The following is a 19963-nucleotide window of genomic DNA, read 5'->3' as shown; positions in this document are numbered from 1 at the left end:
CATGTATTTGGAATGTTTTTATCAGGTTACTTGTATTGTTTTTTTTTGTTTCAACCGGTTGCTAAGGAACACAAAACAAAGGTGCTGTAAATTTGTTAATGTCGATAAGAGGTTAGTGTCACTTTTCAGTCGTTGTGTGAACTATTGCTGTTTGGTGGTAACATTTTGCTATTGTTTTAATCAAAATTCAACGCGAATCGAGAAATTTGACTAATGAAGAGTGTGCTTAAATAGTGGTTTTGCACGAAGAAGGTTGGAGTTACAGACATTTAGGGGAACGGTTCGTCGTACACCATACATCGGTTTTACGAATGATGGAACGGTACAGAGAGACCGGTAATCGCTCTAGCCGTCCAGGACAAGGTGGACATCGTGTAACAATGTCCGTTCAAGACCGTTTTTTACGACATCGCACCCTAAGAGAACGATTTTTAACTACCAGAAGCTTACAATCCCAACTTGAAGATGTTCATAATACTTTGTACAATAAATAAGTTATATTCCTGCCTTTTTTAATAAAAATCTTTACCTATATAGGCGCCTTTTTCTTCAATTTTTGTTGCCTTTAAATCCGAGCTTTAATCATAATGATATAATACACTACTCCAAGAAATTAACGCACCATTTACAAAAAGATAAAAAGCGATTCGTTGGTGTTTTAAATTTAATTGTATTCATTTTTTATGGAATAAACCATGTATTTGGAATGTTTTTATCAGGTTACTTTGTTTCAACCGGTTTCTGAGGAACACAAAACAAAGGTGCTGCAAATTTGTTAATGTCGATAAGAGGTTAGTGTCACTTTTCAGTCGTTGTGTGAACTATTGCTGTTTGGTGGTAACATTTTGCTATTGTTTTAATCAAAATTCAACGCGAATCGAGAAATTTGACTAGTAAAGAGTGTGCTTAAATAGTGGTTTTGCACGAAGAAGGTTGGAGTTACAGACATTTAGGGGAACGGTTCGTCGTACACCATACATCGGTTTCACGAATGATGGAACGGTACAGAGAGAATGGTAATCGCTCTAGCCGTCCAGGACAAGGTGGACATCGTGTAACAACGTCCGTTCAAGACCGTTTTTTACGACATCGCACCCTAAGAGAACGATTTTTAACTACCAGAAGCTTACAATCCCAACTTGAAGATGTTCATAATATTCGAATCAGCTGTGAAACTGTTCGTCAACGTCTCAAGTAAGGTAATTTGGTAAATCGTATACCTGACAGAGGGCCAGCCTTGACCGTAGCTCATCGCAGAGCGCGTTTAGAATTTTCACGAAATCCTATCCATTGGTTGGAGGCTGATTGGAATAGAGTTCTGTTTACAGATGAGAGCAGATTCGACAGCAGGAACGACGTTATTACGTGGAGGGTCGGTTATGGTCTGAGGTAGCGTTTCTTTAACGGGTCGTACAGATTTGGTGGTGTTGAATAACGGTACTATCAACGCTCACTGATATATCGTTGGCGTTCTTCAAGACCACGTTGTGCCATTTGCTGCTTATATTGGCGAAGATTTTTTTCTAATGCACGATAATACAGGACCGCACGTTGCAAATATTGTGCAAAATCATCTAGAGGAAGATGGAATCGACGTTAAGGAATGGCCAGCAAATAGTGCCTATCTCAATCCTATACAGAATGTTTGGGGAAAAAAGAATAATTAAAGAAAAAAAGCGACTATACAGAAAATGGCTCACTACAAACAACGATGAAGTTTATAAAGAATATAGAGAAAAAGATAGAGAAGTGAAAAACAAATAACACAAAAAAGAATGAAGAATGGGAAAGAACCTGCTTAAATATTGAAACATACATAGGAGGTACAAGAACTTCGGAGTTATGGAAAGTCCTGAGAGCATTGAAACAAAACTCCAAAGAAAAAATTAAATTGGGAAATATACAGAACAAATAATGAAAGGAATATTACAAGAAACTATCAGAACAAAGACCACAATTCATTGGAAAAGAAAACAGGCGAAGACGAAGCAGATCCCCACAACAAGAAATGGAAATAACAGATAGGGAAATGAGAACGGTCATAAAAGCAATTTTAAATAAGAAAACACCAGACCTGGAAGCATCTTACCTGAGCTTATAAAATACGGATCAAAAAAATTACACCGGATGATACAAAGGATATTTCAGAAAGCCATATATGGAGAACAGCTCCCTAAGGAATGGACAGAGGCATAGATGACATCTATATTTAAGAAAGGAGATAGAAAACGATGCGAAAACTACAGAGCTATAAGCTTAATATCATCAATAGGAAGATTATATGGGAAGATACTGCGAGAAAAGATAGAGCAAGCGATAAAAGGCAAAATCAGAGAGGATCAGGCAAGCTTCACGGCAGGAAAATCATGCATAGACCACATATACACACTAGAACAACTGTTGGAAAAGAAAAAAGCAAAAAATTGAAACATACATTTGGCATTTGTGGACCTGAGAAAAGCGTAGCGCTCCTGCAGGGTTGTTCCGTATCTTCAACCCTATTCAAAATATACTTAGAGAAAGTCTTGACTACATGGAAAAGAAAACGTATACACGTTAAGCTTTGCAGACAATCAAGTATTGATCGTCTGCAAGGACCAAGACAAGGTCCAAGACGACCTCATCTACAGGATGGAGAAACTACAAGAAGAATATACCAAGGCTGGCCTAGATATTAACCTGGCGAAAACAGAGTACCTATCTACAAGTAAAGCAGACATAGAAGATCTACAGATTGATGACAACGTAACAATCAAAGGAAAGGATAAATTCAAATACTTGGGGTTTATAATCACAAAAAAGGCAACAACAGAGGAAGAAATTACACAAAGATTAGGACAAACAAGAACACCAATCCGACAATTTAACTCAGTATGGTGGGATAGACACCTAAATATGAAGACAAAAACACAGATTTATAAAACATTAGTGCGAACTATTATAACAAATGGGGCTGAAAATTGGATCATAAACAAGAAAAACAGCAGTAAGATAGTAGCAACAGAGATGAAATGCCTGCGAAGATGCTGCAGAGTAACACGATAGGAGAAGTAATGACGAAATAAAGCAAAGAACATCAATAGAAACAGACATACTAACATATATAGAACAAAAAAGACTAAAGTGATATGAACATGTAAGAAGAACTAGCGACAGCAGATGGATAAAGAGAAGTACCGAATGGAGCCCTATAGGAAGGAGGAAAGGAGGACGACCCCGAAAATCCTGGAGGAACGAAGTAGACGACGCCGTGAGTAAGAGAGGCCTAAACGATGGAGAATGGGACAACAGAGAGAAATGGAAACGGTTAGGCGAGGGAAGGGAGTGGAGACTGTAGAATCCCTGAATATATATATATATATATATATATATATATATATATATATATATATATATATATATATATATATATATATATATAATATCATGGCCACAATACGTAACAAACACGGAAACATTAAGAAAGATGAAAAAAAAAAAAGAATCACTAAATACTGTAAAGGAAATTGAGCTACTTTGAATGTGTCTCATTATTAACTGTGTCAGAGAAATTCCAACTAAAGTGTCGTCAGTGAATGCAAACTATGACCTAACCCTAAAGTTGTAATAAAAAACTGTAGTATTAATAGCGTGCTTATTACGAACTAACTACATCTATTGCAGTTTTTGTAATACACAAAACATACTTAATTATACAAGTACAATTTATACAAACACTTGTTAAAACTATACGATACTCTATAGTGAAGATGCTCTCCGTTTAATAAACTTATAAGGCTCAAAAGTTAATGCATGTTTCTTTTGCTCGAATAAAAAATTTATCATATATTGATTATTTTATTTTAAATGTCAACAAAATGAAAAGATAATTGATGCATGAATAAGCAAAACTTTCTATATTCAATATAAAATTTCAATGCTAAATGTAGCTACTTTATACATTTACTGTATACGTCAAAAGATTGATGAAGGGCTAAACATCTTGCGACAGACTTTTTACCCGAGAATATTCCACTGTCAGATTTACTTGATGGAGTAAATGACTCATCGCAAAGTTATCACAAAACGATAGAAGGTTGCGCTATTTTCGGAACTGTCAGTATATTGACCCAACTTTACGAAAAAAGACGAAAAGATCGTATCGCTTGATTTCTTAGAGAAAAACAACGTAGTGTAAAAATATTAGAAAAAGGGAAACTATCTTTTTTGGAAATATTTGTGGAATAATAATGCAATTGTGTAAATTATAAATTAAAAATAAAAGTCAAAAAATAAAAGTGTCAACTATTTAATAATTTATTTAATATGGTTAGTGGGTTAGTGCATTTGGACTAAATAAAATGTTTTGTAACATCAAGTTAGTTCTCAAATCGATTTCAAATTTAGCACTACGTATTAAACAAAACAGCTATTCTCCGTTCATAAATTGTTGAGAGCACGAAATGTGCCTCAAACTCATAAAACGGTCGTAAACCACAGGCGCTCCTGAGGTGTTTATTCATTAAATAATAATATAATATTTTTTAATACTGTTATATATTTATAATATTAATAATATTTTAATACTAATATATTTAGCAAAAAAACAATTAAAACTTTCACTTTAATCATATACTCTACGACACTGGTCGTTCATCTCTAACCATTCAAAATACCTCCGTTATAGGATTATAAGGTATTGTATTCCTTCAGATATAAGATGGGTTAGTCGAAAACGTCTTAAACCGTCAGTTTTAGGTTGGTTTTTAGTATTATATCGTATTACCTATCCTCTCTGTATTTCAGTTTTCTAATTAGGGTTAAACTTGTAGTGAGCTATCAACAAATTTTGAACCGACTGTACATACGTGAATGGCAACGTCGCTGAAACTCACTACATGGTCGCATACATAGACATATCAAGGTAGACTGACTGCTGCAATACAGTGGCGTTCCCCCAGTGCGACAGAGAAAACTGACGCAAAGCAGTTTTGCATTATGACCTTCTCATTGGCCATTTAGGTCACGTGGTCGATAAACCTGGCAAATTAGAAAGAGATGCAGTGATTTCTTTGCGTCAGTTTTCTCTGTCCCACTGGGGGAAGGGGCTGGTATTGAAAGATCACATGATACAATGAAAGAAAGATATGATATGTAGAGTTCCAAATTTCGTTCAGGTTTGCGCATGACGTCAGGTGATGAGAAGATCTTTTAAATTTCTAATGAATTTTTATGCTATATGGTTTGAGGATTTAAGTTCATTTAAGCTTTTAATATAAAACGTGCAACTTTCTAGAGATGCTGTTTTGCTGGGTATGATTAAATAAAATGATTGAGAATATGCCTAATATTAGAAGCCAATTAAAAACATGATTTTTTATTAGTAGGCAAGATACATCTAATTATATATTATACTATATAATACTCCTACTTAGGTACATTGAAATAAAGTTATTAATTAAATTGTAATGTGTGTTACTTGATAAAAAATGTTAAAGCTGCGTTAGTAATAAAGCTTATCAGTTATATTTTATCAGATCAAGATCTCTTTTACATTAGTATTATATTTAATACCTAAGGACTATTTAAATCTAAAGATGAATATAATATCTACTTATCTCTACATTTTACCGAATAATAAGAAAACACTAAAGCATATAAATTATATTCATTATACATTTAGAGGGAAAGATATTTTAATAATAAAAAAATTATTACAATAAATTACAGTAAACAAGATTACAAGAGACAAAAAGTATATTAAATACTCAATAAACATAAAACCTCACTGAAGTAGAGCTACTATAAAAGTAGCACCCCTTGTGCGTGAGACTTAAAAATATATATTCAAACAAAGAAATATAACAATTGTATACATATAAATAAAACATATCCGTACTTTCATTATACATACCAACACATTAATTAAAATTTTAATATAACATATGACACAACAGTGAGTACACAAATGTAGGTACGTGATATGCAGTAAATTCAAGAAATGTAGTTTTTAATCAAAGTATATTCAGATATTTATTATTTATTACCATTGTCCATAAATCAGTTCTTCATAGAATTGTGTTGTTTTGTTTTTAATCCATTGTTTAATTTTATATTTTATGTATGTTTTTTATAATTTTTAATTTGTTTTAAAGTTTCTGGTAGATAATTGTAAAATTTGGGTCCTATGTAACCAACATATTTCTGGAGTATGGATTTATTACATTTAGGTAAAATTGCATTATTCCTTGAACATCTAGTTTGTTGGACATGAATGTTAAAGTTTATTATTATCTCTTTTTCACGTATATCTATAAGGGCTTTGTAACAGAATAATTTACGTACAGTTAAAAATTGACTTTCATTATACCATGCGGTCTATATGTATGGAATAAATTCATTTTTAGCGTTATTATGTACTATCTGAAAAAAACCTGAAACAGGTCGATTTTTATTCTTAAATTGACAATTTACAGTATGAAAATATTATTCCCTTCCAGCACCCCCTTTGAATTATAAGCATCCTCTCGAAAATTTTAAATAACAAAGGGGGTCGTGTGGCAACTTTGAATATAATAAAATATTAGTCAAAAAGAAAAATAAACAATTGATATGAATCTAGTAGGCTGCTGTCATTTAGGTATTTAAAGTTACCAAAAGACGTCAGTATAATATTTGTGCGCTTATTAAATTTAATTATCGCTCATTTGTCCGAGACTTAAAAAATAGACATTTTAATTATACTTTGATCAGATAAAAGGCATATATCGAGCACAGTTTAATTAAATCTTGCCCAAGTACTTTCGATCCCTAGATCATCTTCAGGGGCATTTCGTCAATTGTGGCCGAGACACATGTCACCCCAACATTTCCGTTAGATCAGGAGCCATTCTGTCTCCGACTTCTTCAAGCAATGTAGCCTTCCTTGAATTATTTTAAAGTGTTTGTTTGTCTATTTGTAGTGTAGTGTAATGTACAATTATATGTTTATGACATCTTGTTCTTGCCGGATACGCCACAATTGACGAAATGCCCCTGAAGATGATCTAGGGATCGAAAGTACTTGGGCAAGATTTAATTAAACTGTGCTCGATATATGCCTTTTATCTGATCAAAGTTCATTTATTCGAGCATTCAACCTTATATTTATTTATTTTAATTATAATTGGTTTTGGTAATAAAACAAGAACTCAAAAGGAGGTTTGTGAAATATTTAATAAAAAATACCCTGGTCAACAAGTTTTGCAGTCACAGTTAGAAAAATTGAAAAGAAGTTTCGTTATACTGGACATGTAAAAAATATTGAAAAACCAGGTAGAAATGTTAAATTTACTGATGAAAATGTTAGATGTACTTCTAGAGATTGAGGATAATCCGCATAAGACAACTCGAAAACTGGCCGTCGTCAATTATGTAAGTAAATCATCTATTTTGAGAGTTTTGCATAAAGAAAAATACCACCCTTACAAAGTTCAGTTGGTTCAGGAGTTAAATGAAGATGATCCTGATAGAGGGCAAGAATTCTGTGAAATGATGATGGACAGAATGAACGCAGATTTGCAGTTGATAAACCAAATTGTTTTTTTCTGATGAAGCGACATTCAATTAAACGGAACGGTTAACAAACTCAGAGAAACTCCTCACTTGGTGTGTGAGACTCACGCAATATCCTAAAAAAAATTAACATTTGGGCTGGTATCATTAACAATAAAATTATTGGTCCTTATCTTTTTGAGGGCACAGTTGATGCGGTGAGGTTTATCTATATTTTTGATTAACTTTTTAGTGCCTACATTACGAAGTCAAATGTAGTATACAAATGAGATAGATCAATCTATTTACTACCAACAAGACAGAGCTCTTCCGCATTTTGCACGTATAGTTAGAAATTATTTAAACGAGGTTTTTCTAATTGGTGGATTGGAAGATGTGGAACGATCGAATGGCCGGCTAGATCCCAGATTTGACTCGTTTCTATTACTTCTTATAAGGTTATTTAAAATCTAAAGTATATTCTAATAGATCATACAGTATTGCTGATTTAAAAGTTAGGATAACGAAAGAAATTAACAAAATAACCCTCGAGGTCGTACAAAATGTTGTGCGAGAATTCTAAAATCGCCTCGGCTATTGTCAAGAAGTGAATAGTGCTCATTTTAAACATTTAATTTAATTGAAAATTACATTGAAAAATACATTCTAAATATTAAGTGACATTATTATCTTCATTCAACCTAAAGTTTTGTGATAGAGCCATTACCAAAATTTTACATCTTAAAAATCAATTTTCTCAGTTATGATTGCACCAAACTTAAAAAACTTTATATTTATAAACAGAGGACTAAAATCCTTTTCTAACAAGGTACCATACGGCATCCTTTGTTATTTAAAATTTTTAAAGGGGTGCTTATAATTCAAAGGGAGTGCTTTTTTTCAGATAGTACATAATAACGCCAAAAATGAATTTATTTCATACATATGGACCGCATGGTATAATAGCTCGCTAGAATATCTTAAATTTTCCCATAAATAATTCTAATCCACCCCATCCTTAAAGGGCATAGGTAAGTTGAGATTGTATAAGTGCATAGTAAAGAATTCCTAAATGAGTAATTCCTAAAAATTGTTTTAAAAATTTAAATCTTGATAGTAGCCCTCTTAATTTAACTACTATATTATTTGCTTGAGAATTCTAACGTTAATGTTTATTATTATTATACCTAGATATTGGATAACTATTCTTGGATAATTATTCTTGAATTTTGACGTCTTCGACGATAGTAGGATATTGGTTAAATAATAAAACTCAAAGGTAGCGTAGTAGCACACCGAGCCTAACGAGGTCACAAGGTCTAACGGGGCTAGTAGTGAAAAACGACTGGATCCCGATCGGATTCATTGTAGCGCTGTCCTGTTTTAGGCTTGTGCCTCTTCAGGACGTGTTTCCTTTGTGATGGATGTGGCACTGGGATTTTTGATGTGTCCACTGGTGTTGCGGTGTTTGTTGGTTGATGCTGCTCTACTAGTCCTGGACAATCGGGGGCGAAAGGGATACAAGTGAACGGTTCCTTTCAGATTTTTTTTTGGTCTAAAACATAATTAGTAAATATATGAAAATTATATGTTTATTAATTAACAAAATCTGTTTAATTTTTGAATGAATGTCGCGACGCGTGAGGGCAGCTGTGGACTGGTGCCTCGAAAAACGACGGGGTATCATTGTGCAATGGGATCGGAAAACCACAGAAAACCGATCCCTCCCCCCCCCCCGGCGGTGTCAGTTCGAAGTGAACATTTAGTATTATAATAAGCGACGGTAATAGAGGGGAGTTGCCTCCTGAATGTCAATGTATTCATCAGGGAGCTCGTTGCTGGCGAGTTCCAGCAGAATAGCGGGTAGGAATGGGAGTTTGGGTTTAGGTCGTCTTCTAAATACATTGCCGAGAGACGAGCAGGTAGTTTTGAGAATGCTTTGGGCTCTGAGGTTTTGGCCCCGGATGGTGCGAATTGTATAACTCCTGCTCAGAGATGAAAGCTTCTCATTGATGGGTTGGATGTTCGACAGGCGATGAATGAGTGCCGAAGGATAGTCGCGTCGTTTTCTGTTAAGTTTACGTAAGATTCACCTTTCCAGTGTGATTAGTCTATTGTTGAGATGTTTGGGCATCACAGCACAGATGCAAGATCTGTACTCGATGACCGGTCTGATAAATGTTTTGTAAGTATGGATAAGTGTGCGTGAGTGAGTGCGGCCGAATCTGCCAGTAAGAGCGTTGAGAAGTCCGAGTCGGCTCCTAACCTTATTACAGGTTCTTTCAGTGTCGTCACTCCAGCGTAGTGTTTGCGTAAACAGCACGCCGAGATATTCAACCTGGTTTCAAAGACGGAGTCGTTCTCCCCATAGACTCAAATTGTGCCTTTCGGTGATGATAGGTGTAATGTATTGGCTGCGATACGGGTGTCTGAAAAGGATCATCTGTGTTTTGTTAGGGTTAGGTGTCACTCTCCATCTCTGACACCATTGTTCAACAAGGAGCAGATGATTTCGAGCGAACCTAAGTATAGAGTCGACGTGTGGTGTAGTTGTAAGGAGAGCAGTATCGTCTGCGTATAGTAAGGTAGTTGTATTTGTATATCTGGGATTAGGGAAGTCGCTGTTGTATATTGTGTAAAGTATTGGTGCCAACACGGAACCCTGAGGGACTCCCGCAGTGGGAGTGAAGGATGTAGAGTATCGATCACGCTCCTTGACTGTAATCCGCCGTTGAGAGACATACGAGTGGATGAGTCTGACGAATGGAGTTGGTAGCCCGATGCTCACGAGTTTCTTGACAAGTCCCACATGCCAGACTTGGTCAAAGGCTTTTTGAACATCGAGGAAGATGCCTAGTAACAAATTACCGTCGTTCAGACTTTGTGTAAGGTGTGTGACGATTTCAGTCAATGCCGTTTTGGTAGAGTACCCTTCTCTAAAGCCGAATTGGTAAGGTGGGATGATGCTGTGTTCTGTGGTGAAGTCTACGAGTCTTTCTTTAAGGATTCTCTCGAAGACTTTCGCCAGGGCGTTAAGGAGAGATATCGGCCTGTAAGAGGAGGGTCGGTACGCGGCTTGCCCTTTTTCAAGAGCATAATTGTATGTGCTACTTTCCAAGGTTTTGGGAAGTAGCAGAGTTTAAGAGTGGCATTGATTATGTTCGTCAAGTATAGAGTGACGCTCAGCGGGAGGTGTCGCACGCAGTTCCTGACAATCTTGTCAGGCCCCGGTGCGTTCGATTTGCCGATTTGGCAGAAATGTATGAAGGTTTGGTGATCCACAGGCGCCATGATTGGATGTTCATGGGGTGCCTGATTGTCGAAAGGGGTTCTGAGCAGTCGTGTTAGTCTCTCACTGCGCGATCACAGAAGGCATGATCGAATCTCGGATCATCTGGGGATACTAAGGTATTTTGTAAGTGGGTTTTGAAAGCTTCTGCTTTCTGTTCGTTTGAGTTAATAATATGATTGTTCACCACAAGGTGAGAAGGATTATTGGTTTTTTGTTTGGTTAGGCATTTGAGTTTTTGCCAGAATTTACCGCTGTCACGGTAATCAAGACTGGAGGTCGCTGCAGCCCATTGTCTGGACTGCAGATTGTTGACCTGAAGTTTGATCGCCGCAGACGGTTGTATTCTGTTTTGACAAGGGGATTACGGGTACGTTGGAATTGACGGAGGAGACGTCTCTTTTGTTTAATTTTATTAATGATAAACTGAGGTAGAGGTGGTTTGTTAGGGTTGATAACCCTATTAGGGACCGACAAATCAACTGCTTGATTTATCAGGTTAGTAATTACCGTGATACCTCGGTCGATATCATCTGGGTACATAAAATTGCCTAACTCTGGAGTGTTATTTGACAAGTATGTTTGGAAGAGTTCCCAGTTGGCGCGTTTGTAGTCTCTTATTACTTTAGGAGGGTCAGGAGATGAAGGATTTAGTATCTGTTCCCTAACCAGCAGAGGTAGGTGATCCGACGTAATCGAATCACCCAGGAAGCATTCGTCAGCCAATCGATCAATTAAGTCGTACGTGCATACGATATGATCGATGACTGACAAGCCCTGGGGACCCACAAACGTCGGCTCACGGTTACGAATACGGTGTAGGGGGAGGTTAAGGAGCAAATCCGAGAGGACATTGCCTGCACGGTTCGATACCGTGTCGCCATATCTGGTGTGTCTGGCGTTAAAGTCTCCTAGAATGATAGCCTTGTTCAGGCTGGAGACGTAATCAAACAATGTCTCGGACAGCGGTTGAAGAGGATGCTTGTAATAAGAGACTAGGGTGATGGTCTCGTTGTTGTCGAGGTGGATGCCAAGGATGTGCGGAGGAATGGTATGTGGGGAAAAAGGGATGCCATACTTAATCAGGAAGCCAATGCCGTGTGAAATTTGGCTTTTAGGTTGGTGTAATGTGCAGTAGCCTGGGAAGATGGGATCTTGTTTGGCGAGGGTGTCGGAGAGGGCAAGGATTTGTATATTATATTGTTGGAGGATATGCTTGATGAAGGGGCGTTTTCTCGCAACACGGTCAGGGAGGAGGTTGATTAGGATGAGCGAGGTGAATTCCATGACCGTCTTCATATCGGAAGTCAGTTCGTATGGAGGATCTCGCTTTTCGGTTGAGATTGGCTGTGTCTCTTGAGGAGTCTTAGGTGTTTCCCTTCTGTGGGGGCATTTGACCGAGTAGGCCGCATGGTCTTCGCCACAGTTGGGACATTTAGGTGCTTGTGGGGTGGGACAGGCCGTGGATTTATGGTCTTGGCCACAGGTGGGGCAGCGGTACTGCTTTTGCGGGCACTCCGTGATGGTATGCCCGTTCTGGCTGCACCTGCCGCAGTATTTTGGAATGGGAGGCACTGGGTTTGCATTGAGTGGTAATTCTACGTGGAGTCGGAGGCCGTCCATAAAGATACCTCTGGTCAGCATCTCCGTGTACTTAAGTTCACTCGACGTGACCAGCTTTACGAACGTGGTGGGAAGATTGGACTTAGATATAATCCTCCATAGTCGAACTACGGGGATATCCATGTCCGTGAAGGCTCTGGTAAGATCGGCGTCAGAGTAGTCTCTTTCGACCCCCTTGACGACGACCATGTAGGTAGGTTTGGATGAACGGGTGGGATTTCGGGGTGTTGGAATATGTTTGGGTGTGACGAGGACTTTAGGATCGCCCAGCGCATCACGGAGCTTACGTTGTAACTCGACGTGGTTTACCGGGTGGAAGGTAGTTAGGTGGGCAATTTGGGTATGAAGGACCTTGACAGTCGAGATTTGGTTGAGAAGGATCTCTCGAGTGTTAATGATACGAAAGAAATCTCTTTGGTTCGATTTCTCTCGAGGTATATTGGTGATGGTATAATTGAAAGATTTTGGTTGTGTGGAGGTAGTGGCCTGGGATGCAGGGACGGTAGGTCTGGGAGTGGTGGCAGATTTATGCCGGCACGACCGTTCACAGACTCCGACGGAAGCTGATAGCCCCAGAAACGGCCTACGTGGATGGCTTCTTACAGGACCACCCACTAAGCCTACACCGTGACCAGCAGAATCTCCGTCAGAGAGTACAAAACGCCGGTAGGCCAGCAAAAAACACAGCACTTACCTTATTAGTCTCCAAGTACGGCCACGTGGCGACCACGTGGTTGGTTTTACCAGGTTATCTCTTCGATACCGTATTCGACGGCTTTGTACTTCTTGGCGGCTTCCAAGCGGTCAGAGCTTGGCTTTGTCTATGACAGCCGTCTGACCCTCTGCTATAGGAAACCTAAAAACCTAAAAGCACAAACACTAAAACACTGTACACTATGTACTCACTTCGGCGAACGGACGAAAGAGCACAAAAAAAATGATCCCGATCGGAAAATGTGCTTCTCTTTTATACACATCGTGTTTGAGCATTTTCAGCACATTTCCGCCGAGAGGCCAATGACGGCGCAGTTAATAACATGCTCTGTGGTTGGCCGGCAAAAGTAACAATCTTTGTCGTGATTGGTTACATTGGCGACAGAATTCGTTGATATAGGAGGATGAGAGGAGGGATAATCACATAGTTGAAAAGGGACACAAATAGGTTTCTCGCGCACTATTTAATCTTTCTCGCTTTCTGTCAAGGCCATTGGATAGAGTATTAGGTTTTATGTCTGTATCAGACTAAAACTCAAAATTTGAAATTTTTGATGTGTGCCTTTACTTTACTAAGAGTGCGATGTGTGGTAGAGACTAATTAATTTCGTCTGAAAGTTGGTTTGCTTCAGGACATCAGCAGTGTATTTCCTTATTTACTCTCAGTAGTATTCGATTATAAAACACGAAACTAAAGTATAATATTCCCTGGTACGTAACATATGCTGATGATGTAGTGGAAGTAGGAAACACTGAATGGTATTAAGGTATTAATTGTATTGTATTGAGATGTCTACACTGGATACGTAGGAACCATACTCAAAGACCAAAAAAACTAAATGTATGGTCGGATATAGTGCTGTAGATACATTTTGCTGTAAATATTAGACGATATTTAGATTGCGTTGGTAGATTAGATAGTACTGAAATGCCTCTTCATTCACCGGTTTTGAATCCTAAAGCTAGAGTTTATAAAACTAAACCAGCAAATGTTGAAGATCTCAGGCAAAGAAATATTGATAAATCCATACGAAGTATCGAGGACCGCGCAAAAGGTGAAGTGACAACCTTCCATAGAAGTATTAATCCGCCAATAAACAAGCAGAATTGCTTATAGAGAGAAAGAAGAAGATCTTTTTAAGATGTTTCTGACTACATACAATCGAAAGTAGTGAACATGGTTGAACTGGTATTGAAGTGGAGATTTCAATAAAGGTACAATATACAGGCTGTTGTATTTGTATAACTAAAGTGACTCATATTATCGGAAAAATGGTAAATCTGGCAACATTGTAAGTATCAAATTCAAATCTTCGTATTTCAGGATAGGCGTATTCCGGTTTTTGTATAATTTAAACCATTCATTTAAGAGTAATAATAATGTTGTGAATTTATTAAAAGGTTCAATATTTATAACACTTACGGATTTAATTTATTTCTTTATTTATATTAACTTATCTGACAATAATTTATTATATCCGTACGTACAAATTCGCGAGCGCGGGTCTTGAGTATTAACTGCCCTCCATATAAAAATGTTGTATTTATATACGAAATCCTGATATACTAGAACAGCATCGAAAGATCGAGAAGCTTAGCCGGCTCATTCACCATAATTTTGGTTCTAGACTTCCACCGAAATTTCTACAATAAAACAGAATAATTAGTCATAAAAGTTAGGCCAGTATATTTATCGTAACATTGCCCCCCTCTTAAAAGATGGTTCCTCCTGGAACCTTGTCGGGACTGGAACCGGAACTGTATGCTGGTATCGGCAACTGGACCCTCTTTTACAACTTCCAGTTGTATAAAAATGACAAGGGACGGTTTTCTCTCCGCACCAGTAACTATGCGGATTGCAACAGACTAACACCTGGACTTCGGTGTCTTTAAAGATCTCCTCCACCATATTTCGGATAACCCTCCAATCTAATTGGCGGCACTCCAACTTTGGCATGGCTAACTTTTGCACGTCGGACTCTAGTACGTGCCCTCTCAATTGAAGTAAGGCTTCCCATACATCTCGGTAGGTAGGTTGGTCACGGGCAGTGTCTTTTGTTACCAGGTAGAAAAGGTAACGTGATGCATCTTGGAGTTTCAAGGTTTTACCGGGAGCTGGCACTTGGCATTGAAGTTCTGCAACTCGACCAAACTTCCTTCGAAAGACGGATGCCAACCCTGGTGCGTCTTTGATACTGGCCGGGATGGTAAGGGCCAGCGAGTAGTCATCGGGGAGCGCGAGTAGATCTTGCTTTTCTTCAGTGGTAACACCATGTCTCGCTTTACCGGTACCTCCATAGGCACCCATGAATTCCTCAAACGTGAGGTCAGACACATCTTGGACTTGGTTTACTTCCACTTCTTCATCTACGTCGTGGTCACCTTCGAAAGATGCCAACCGGTTATGGTGTACTATCATCGGCTTTCCCCTCGGAATCTTGCTTATTCGGTAGATGACATCGTTGATCTTCTCCATGATGAGGTATGGACCTTCCCAAAACTGCTGCAATTTGGGAGAACAACCTTTTCGCTTCTTGGGATTATACAGCCATACTTTGTCGTTCTTCTTAAAGCAACCCTTTTCGGCTTGTGTATCGTACCGTTTCTTCATTCGGTCGCTAGCAATCTGAAGGTGGGAACGGACCAACTCATGTACATCGTCCATTCTTCTTCGTAATTCGATCACATAATCTTCACCTGCTACATCTTCTCCAGGTCGACACCCAAATTCTAGATCACAAGGTAGTCGCATTTCGCGTCCGAATAGGACTCTGGCTGGTGTCTGGCCCGTTGATTCGTTAACAGCAGATCTGTAGGCCATTGTGAAGAACGGAAGGTATTGGTCCCAGTCTCGCTGATGATCGGACACCATCTTTGTCAAATACTTGCCAACTGTCCTATTCATTCGTTCTACCATACCATCCGATTGCGGATGATACGCGGTAGTTCTTGTTTTCTTCATGCCTAGTCTATCACATATTCCTTGGAATAGATCACTTTCGAAGTTCCTGCCTTGGTCACTATGGATCTCCAAAGGCACTCCAAATCGGCTGATATATTCTTGGATCAACTTATCTGCAACGGTGGCGGCCTTCTGGTCTGGAAGTGCGTAAATCTCGACCCACTTAGTGAAGTAATCCATTACTACCAACATGTACTTGCCCCCATTTTCACTTTCTGGAAATGGCCCTGCAATGTCCAAAGCTATTCTTTCAAACGGGCTTCCAACATTATATTGTCTCATAGGAGCTCTCCTTTTCCGGTGAGGCCCGTTACTCGTAGCACAAATAGTACATTTCTTACACCAGTCTTTTACGTCGTCGGAACTGTTCATCCAATAAAACCGTTCCCGAATTCGCTGAAGGGTTTTCCTTACACCAAAATGCCCTCCCGATGGACTGTCGTGTAACTGACGAAGTACTTCGGCTATTCTGCTCTTTGGAATCACCAACTGTCTTCTTTTCTCTGAACCGTCATCATTTTCCAGGACTCGTTTGAGCAAGCCATCTTCGATGATAAATGAGTCCCACTGGGCCCAATACGTCTTAACTACTGAGCATAGGTTTGATATTTCCTGCCAAGGTGGTCGACGGTTTTCCTCTTTCCATTTTCGGATTTTCTGTATAACTGGATCTCTCTCTTGTTCTTCCCTTATCTTAGTGGGCGTCCAGTCGTCGTTGACAATCGTCGTTCTTAGCACTGCTGCTTCCTTGGATTCCGTTTTGTTGCAGTGGGGACACTCTGCTGGGCATGGCCGTCTGGAAAGAGAATCAGCGTTTCTGTGGCTAACTCCGGCTCGGTGCTCAATCTTAAAATCGTATTCTTGGAGTCGTTCGATCCACCTGGCTATCTGACCCTCTGGATTCTTAAACTGCATCAACCACTTAAGGGCGGCATGGTCGGTTCGGATTAGAAACTTTCTTCCATAGAGGTATTGATAGAAGTGCTCTACTGATTTCACTACTGCCAGAAGTTCTCTTCTCGTGACGCAATAATTCCGCTCAGGTTTTGAAAGAACTTTACTAAAATATCCGAGGACTCGTTCCTGTCCTCCTTGAATCTGAGACAGCACTCCTCCAATTCCCACATTACTTGCATCTGTATCTAAGATGAACTCTCCTTCTGGCAGTGGATACCCTAAAATTGGTGCTGTTATTAAATGCTTTTTCAAGGTCTCAAAGGCATTTTGGCAGTCTATATCCCAGCGGTATTCTCTTGCTTCCTCTGTAAGTCGCGTTAATGGCTTAGCGATATCTGCAAATTTCTTAATAAACCTCCGGTAGTAAGTACATAGTCCAAGAAAACTTCTCACTTGATGTTTGTCAGTTGGTTTTGGCCATTCCTTAATGGAATCGATTTTTCCCTTATCCACGGCCACTCCTTCTTTACTGACTATATGACCCAGATAATTGACTTTACCTTGAAATAGCTGGCACTTCTTGGGGTTTAGCATCAATTGGGCAGCTTTAAGTCGATTAAAAACGTTTTCTAAATTCCTCAAATGATCTTCGAATGTCTCCCCCAAGACGATTATGTCATCTAAATAAACCAGGCATGTTTTCCAAGATAACCCTCTCAACACATTTTCCATAAGCCTCTCAAATGTCGCAGGAGCATTACAAAGTCCAAATGGCATAACGTTGAATTGCCACAATCCAGATCCTGTGGTGAAGGCTGTCTTTTCTTTATCGACTGGGTCCATTTCTACCTGCCAGTATCCAGACTTCAAATCTAAAGTAGAAAACAATTTACTTCCAGCCAATGTGTCCAATGTGTCATCGATCCGAGGCAGAGGATAACTATCTTTCTTGGTAACGTTGTTCAGCAAACGGTAATCCACACAGAACCTCGTCGTTCCGTCTTTCTTCTTAACCAGGACCACCGGAGAGACCCATGGGCTCGTAGAAGGTTCTATCACCCCGTCTTTCTTCATTTCCTGAACAATCGTTTCAGCTTCCTCTCTTTTCGCCTGTGGTAATCGTCGAGCTGTTTGACGAATTGGCTTAGCATTACCAGTATCAATTTTATGCTTAACAACGGTAGTTCTTCCCGTCTTTCCTCCTTTCGGTACGAAAATATCACGATACTGCCGAAGAAATTCCCTTAATTTCCTTTTTTCCATCTGATTTAGAGACTGTCCTGCAACTGCAACCATTTGGTCGAATTTGTCGTTGGAATTATCAGATGTTGTCGCCTGACGAATTATGGATGTCACAGGTACACAAGTTCCTACTTTTGTCTCTTTCTTTATGGTCACTGGGTAGTCGTTGACATTGATAAGTCTCACAGGAATTTCTTTAGCCGAAGTCACCAATTCCTTTCCAATTATGATTCCACGGCCAACCTCATCGTCGTGGTTCCAAGGCTCCATCATAACAGGTCTCCCTTCGTCTACAATTCCCTGTAGTCGCGCTACTATGATCGTTTCGCTTCTCGCAGGCACGACTGTATCTTCTGTAATGGCTGCTTGCACAGTGTTGTCATTATGTGGATGGAGAAATACTTCCTCGTTGCCAACTTTGATTACCTTATTCTTAAAATCCAATTGGAATCCATGCATATTCATTACGTCCATTCCTAATATAACATCCTCTTCGATGTCAGCAACTATAACAGTATGGACAAACTTTTCTGCTCCAATCCCCAATTGTACCTGGATTTCTCCATGAATGTTGGCATTTTCACCTGTAGCGGTCCGAAGTCGCAACCTCGTTGGTAACAGTTTCTTTCGGCTGTTTATAACTGTCGGGCGTATAATGGTTCTGGTCGCTCCGGTATCCACCAACAACGTATGCTTTTTACCATTTATGTCTCCATCTACATATACACTATCTTCACGACATTTCAAAGAAGCTATTAGTATAAGAGGGTCTTTGGAAGAGTTCCGGGTCGAAGCTGCCCCCCTAAGGTTGACTCGTTCTGGTTTTCCTGATGGTGAGTTTCTTGATTTTATGGTCTTCTTTTTCTTGCATGTCATGCTTTTCATCAAATTAAACAGCTGATCAAGTTTATCTTCATCTCCTTCCTCTTTTACAGTCCTAACTTTACTGTAACCGCCAGAGGCCTGCGTAGCTGACTCGTATTCGAGGGCGGCGGATAAAACATCAACCAGCGTCTTGTGACGAGCTAATCGTAGTGTTCTCTGCATTTCATGATCACGAAGACCATCAATAAACGTTTGAACGGCCAATTTTTCCATCATGTCTTCGGGAGCTGTTGGATAAGCATATCGTACTAATCTGGCAATATCTACCTCATATTCTTGAAGAGCCTCATCTTTCTTCTGTCTACGATTTTTAAGCTGCGACTGATATACATGTTCCAAATGTTCGTGGCCATATCGCATATTTAACCTCTTCTTCAGTTGTTCGAAATCATCGGTCTCCTCTACGGCTATGGTCTGAAGCACATCTAAGGCATCTCCTCGAAGAGCGATAGTCAGGTTTACAGCCTTTTCTTTTTCAGACCATCCATTTGCTCTTGCGGCTGATTCGAACTGTTTCATGTAGTTGTTCCATGATGATTTTCCGTCGAAAGTTGGGACTTTAACATGAATAGAACCTCCACTTCCTTCAAATTTCGGCCGTGTCTCCAACTTAAATTTCGTCTCGTCTTCTTTTATCTCCACTGTAATCGGATTGTTACCTCTCTCTGCTGTCCCTGTTTCTTCCATCTTCCTTTCCATCTCTTTAATCTTTTCTTCGAAGGCCAACTTATCGGCAGCAACTTGGTTTTTTAACGAAGATATTCTATCGTCCAGGGCAGACATCTCAGAAGTGACTTTAGAGATTTCTGAAGAGATGTTAGCAGAAACTTTGCTTTCCA

Source organism: Diabrotica undecimpunctata, chromosome 6, assembly GCF_040954645.1.
Source record: "Diabrotica undecimpunctata isolate CICGRU chromosome 6, icDiaUnde3, whole genome shotgun sequence".
NCBI lineage: Eukaryota > Metazoa > Arthropoda > Insecta > Coleoptera > Chrysomelidae > Diabrotica > Diabrotica undecimpunctata.
Note: the sequence above shows the minus strand (reverse complement) of the source record.